Here is a 4,712-nt window from a genome sequence, read left to right as displayed (position 1 = left end):
AAGACTAAAACAAAAAACCAAAACTGTATTCTTTTTATCAAATTCATTAGCCACCATTGCCCTCCACTACTTGTTTCTCTGAGTTTTTTCTTTGTTCCTCTTTGAGTGATTTTAGTTTGCTCCCTTAATTAGGACCATGATAGTAGATTGAATCACAAATATTTATTAGAAGCAGGCAGTTGTCTTTTCTGTTTATTTTCCTTTTCTACAAGCTACAAGTTAAGGGTTGTTTTTTTTCATGCCGCTTACATCCCTTCTTCGTAGATTTCCAGAACTCATAAATAGATGCTGGGTCATCTAAGTCTGGCAGAATCAATCTACAATATCAGTGAAAAGCGCCATTATTGATTTTATCTATGTATGAGAAGACTCTGCCCACATGGGGCCTGGATAGCTCAATTGGTAGAGCATCAGACTTTTAATCTGAGGGTTCAGGGTTCAAGTCCCTGTTCAGGCGCTACTTCCTTTTAAGGAGATTACTGATACCCTTTCCCTGAGGAAATTAGTCACCTGTCTCTCACAAGGCAGTGAGTTTGACTCTCCTCTTCCAAGTATATAGATGATCGTAGTAGTTTTTAAATTATGCACCCTTCCTGAGAAACGCACTGTGTGAAAAGTTTACAGACTGTAGAAGAAAGGAATTTCACCTCTGGGGTAGGCTGTTTTAAAAACAGAATAAAATATTACTATGTTAAAATGCAACATTTTTGCACGACATGGGTGCACTTACCCACAAGCAGGCAATACATGCATACACATAAAATAAAAAAATAAAATATTTTTTAAAATGCAAGATTTAGATGTTCAGTCCTTTCCTCTTACAACTGATTTTTTTTTTTTTTTTTTTTTTTTTTTTTTTCAGAGCTGGGATCTTTGGGCAATGAAATCATGGTCCTGTCACATCATGATAATAAGGACAGGCAATAGGAAGTTATTTGGCAAATCCCGTAGTGTGATGAAACACTAACCTAAGGAGGAATAGCATGCCTCCTCACTGGGCATCTTTGCAATAAGGCAACTGAGTGCTAATGGTGTAGCTGACAGTACTCGGAATGTGTATATTTAATTTGCGTTCTCTCAGCCTGCCAGAAGATTATACTTTATATTCCATTTGCAGACAATGCAGTAATCTATGGACAATTTAAGGAATCTGGAAAAACAAAACAAAAAGCTACTTCCTAGAATGGGTGTGTTCAACCAAAGAAAGGACAATTTTAGCTTTAAAAAAAAGGGGGGGTTCTGGACAACAGTAGTACAGGGAACACTCAGGGGAGTGTGTGTGGGGTGAGGGTGAATTAGAGCAAAATATAATGACCCACATATACAAAAATACTATACTGAAACCCATTACTTTATATGGCAACCTTAAAATTAGTTATAATTAAAAGGAAAGAAAAAAAGTTTAAAATTTTAATGATGCCTAAAAGAAATTGACACTCCATGGGTTAAAAAAGTGATTCTTTGCCTAAACCTTAGACTATTTCTTTAAAAAATCATCTAGCTGGGCGAGGCGGCAGACACCTTTAGTCCCAGCACTCAGGGGGTGAATCTCTGTGAGTTCCAGGCCAGTCAGGGTCACAGATGAAACCCTGTCTCAAAATAAGCAAATAAATTAATTCAAAATGGATTATAGGCTTAAAGCAAAATATAAAATTATAAAAGTTAAGGGGGAGCTGGAGCGATGGCTCAGCAGTTAAAAGCACTGACTGCTCTTGCAGGGGACCCAAGTTTGATCCCCAGCATTCATATGGAGGCCAACAACCATCTGTAACTCCAGTTCCAGGGGATCCAACACCCTCTTCTGACCTCTGAGGGCACTGCATGACACGGGTACACCTATGTACATGTAGGCAATATACTCATACGCATAAAATTTAACAAAATAATAAAAAGCTTTAGGGAAAAAATTGTGGTTCTACAATGTGAAGAGTTCCTAGGCATGACATTAAAACAGATTTGGAGAAATAACTGTAGGCCATGTATATGACAGGATGCATATTTAGAGCACACAAAACTCTCACTGTTAAAGACAGCACTGGTCCAATTAGAAAATGATCTATTAGGGAGGAGGTTCAAATGAGAATTGAAAAGAGGCCCAATACTACTAACAATCTAGAGAATGTAAATTAAGATCATGAAGTGCTGTCTCCACATACTGATCAGGAAAAAATAAAATAACAAAAGCTAGCACTACCAATGACTGCCAAGAATGCAGAGAAACCCATAGAAGTGTAAGGTGGTATGGACATTCTGGAAAACACAGAGCCCTGTACATTATTAATCACTTTATAACAACCCACAACCAGAAACAAAATATTCTTCAGTAGGTAAATGACTGAACAAGCCAAGTACTCCCTATTGTGGAACAGTACTCAGTAACAATGAACAATGAACAGATAAAAATAACTTAGATGGATCTCAAGAGCATTGTACTGAATGAAAAACAGCATCAATCTCAAAAGGTTATATACTTTATGAGAAAACAAAAAACAAATAAATGGCTACCAGGAATAAAAGATGGTGAGGCAGTGGGACAGTGTTATGCACAGTGTGGAATAAATGAATACATTTTTTTAAAGAGAGTGTGGGTTGGAGAGATGGCTCAGCAGTTAAGAGCACTGACTGTTCTTGCAAACACCTGGATTTGGTGTTCAAGTGACTAAGAACCATCTGTAACTCCAGTTCCAGGGGCTCTCTGTGCCCTCTTCTGGACTCCATAGGCATTGCATGACATGGGTGCACTTACATACATGCCATACATGCAGGCAGAACATTCATACACATAAAACAAAAAATAAATGAAGTAGGCAGGAGTGGGCTGGAAAGACGACTCAGGTTAAGAGTGTTCACTGCTCTTGCAGAGGAACCGGGTTCAGTTCTCAAGACACACAGAGTGGCCCAGTACCTGTAACTCTAGTTCAAGGGAGTGCAATGTCCTCTTCTGCTCTCCAAGGATGCCTATACATACTGAGGCATGCACATAAAATAACTTTTTGAAGAAGCCAAATGGGAGTAATATTAATTAAAATTAATAATTATGTTATTAATATATTATTAAGGGTAATATTGCAATAGTAATGCAATCATAATAGCATGGATTATAGAAATCTCTACACGACAGGATGACATAGCTACAGAACTATTAACACAGAGACTGTGGTAGTCTGCATGTCCAAAGCCTTTGCATTCATTGGTCCTGATGTTTGTGCAAAGGCCTGAAAGAATCCAGGAGTTAACTCTATTGATATCTAGAATGAGAATTCTCCCAGCAGAGAAAACCACATCAGAACAGTGTATTAGTTGTTAAAAATGGTGGAACACCATGGCTGGATATGGTGGCATGTGTCTTTAATCCCAGCACTCAGGAGGCAGAGGCAGGCAGATTTCTGTGAGTTGAAGGCCAGCCTGGTCTACATAAGTTTCAGGTCAGCCAGCACTACATAGTGAGACCCTGTCTCAAAAGAAGAAAAACAAAACAAAAGGTGGAATACAAATAAAATTATCTTCTGGGACTAGAGAGACCATCTGTTCGGTGGTTAAGAGCACTTGCTGCTCTTCCAGAACACCGGAGATTAGTTCCCAGCATCTATGAACATAGGGTGGCTCATGACTTCCTGTCACTCCAGCTCTAGGGGATCTGATGCCATCTTCTGGCCTCCTTGGACACTGCATTCAAGTGCACAGACAAACACATGGACAAACACATGGACACACACATACATACATAATTAAAAATAAAAGCTTCTTAAAATTTTTTGATGTATTTATATTTATGTGAATGAGTGTTTTGCCTGCATGTATGTGTCTGCAGTGCCTGTGGAGGTCAGAGGAGGGCATCAGATCCCCTGGATCTGGAGTTATAAATGGCTGTTAGCAGCCATGCTGGTGATGGGAACTGAACCCAGATCCTCTACAAGAGCAGCCAGTGCTATTAACGGTTGAGCCATCTCTCCAGCCCACCAAATTAAAATCTTAAAAATAATATAAAATAGTGTTTTAATAGATAAGGACCAACGTCTTCTTAGCAACACATACAAAAAAAAAAAAAATCTTTCCTCACAGCTGAGGTGGTGAAAAAAACTCCCAAGTGTGGGGCTAGAAGTGCAAAAACGGAATCTGAAAGGGTTGTTGAATAGTGTGACTTTTTTTCCCTCATGCACTGCAGGTAAAAACACATGCTAGACGGCTCTGAGGAAATCAACACTGTTTAATATGTAATATGAAAACAAACAAACAAAGCCTCAGGGTGTCTGAACACAGTTAACCTTCAACAACTGGTCCCTCCGCTTTGTGACGTCAGTTTTCTTCCACACTCTTACCTGATTCTGGGAGGATGGGTCGTTTCTAATCACTCCAGCTCCTGGACTCCGAAGCGAATAAATGCAAAACCAATATTAAACCGGTCATAAGTGGTGTTTTAGTAAGTGAAATAGAATAGTTATAGAAAACAGTAAACTCAGTAAAATGTTACTTGGAGTTTGCTCTCTGCTATAAATACACACATGGATAGACATTTGTATACTGCGTTGTGAATCAGCGCGTCTCTCTGACTCTGGGCTGCAGCAGAAAAGTTTGAAAACATTTAATTTTGCGTAAATTTGAGGAATTCCCTTGGGACGACAGAGCTTGGAGAGGCGGCTGGGCTGGCGGGATAGCCAAGCTCTGCTAGCCCTAGGGCTCGGAGCAGCGCGGAGCCGAGCCGGGTGCACAGG

The 4,712-nt window shown here is 39.6% G+C and overlaps 1 non-coding gene across 1 annotated transcript; it reads left to right on the top strand.

Moving 5' to 3' along the window:
• The first annotated feature begins 384 nt into the window (after positions 1-384).
• Positions 385-457, top strand: Trnak-uuu. Its single transcript has one exon. It is a non-coding gene; the product is annotated as a tRNA-Lys (tRNA).
• Positions 458-4,712: the final 4,255 nt, after the last annotated feature.

The sequence above is a fragment of the Nannospalax galili genome, unplaced genomic scaffold (assembly GCF_000622305.1).
Source record: "Nannospalax galili isolate Female #2095 unplaced genomic scaffold, S.galili_v1.0 scaffold952, whole genome shotgun sequence".
In the NCBI taxonomy this organism is placed as follows: domain Eukaryota; kingdom Metazoa; phylum Chordata; class Mammalia; order Rodentia; family Spalacidae; genus Nannospalax; species Nannospalax galili.
This window is presented reverse-complemented; position numbering and strand designations above follow the sequence as displayed.